Below are 566 nucleotides of genomic sequence, written 5' to 3'. Positions count from 1 at the left end.
CTGCTTCAAGGGCGCCCGACTCTCACTATCTCCTACCCCCTGCTTTAGGGGCGCCCGACTCTCACCTTCGACTCTCACCCCCCTCTGCCCCCCCTTTTTTTTGTGACGCAGGGGAAATGCGTTACGCATCCCCATCTCCCCCGGGGGAGTGAGACGGGGTATGTGGGACTCTCTCCCCGAAACTGCTGTTCCGGGGAGCCTACCCACTAAAACCCCTGCGGGCGTACCTAACCCGAACGTCTGGGGTCCATCCGGGAATTTCGCATCTGTAGTACTTCCGGATGGACTCCCGTAACTATACGTAGTAACGTATTCTAACCATGTATATACATGAGGGTAGGTAGACGCCGGCTACCCACCCTCTCTTACCCTTTGCCCATCTCGAGGGGGACATGAACCCCCGTCCATGACCCCATGGGCCTTCCCTCGAAGGGCCAATGGTAAAGACCCTTGGCTCGGCCTTCGAGTCCTTTCCTGCTTATATATTTACTTTCTGAGTCCGATGGCCCCGCTATTCGGTGCCATCGTATGACTCCTCCTGTCTGCCCCAAGGGCACGTGGGCCGC

The sequence above is a fragment of the Trachymyrmex cornetzi genome, unplaced genomic scaffold (assembly GCF_001594075.2).
Source record: "Trachymyrmex cornetzi isolate Tcor2-1 unplaced genomic scaffold, Tcor1.1 scaffold388, whole genome shotgun sequence".
Lineage (NCBI taxonomy): Eukaryota > Metazoa > Arthropoda > Insecta > Hymenoptera > Formicidae > Trachymyrmex > Trachymyrmex cornetzi.
The sequence above is the reverse complement of the archived record's forward strand: the minus strand, read 5'-3'. Positions refer to the sequence as shown.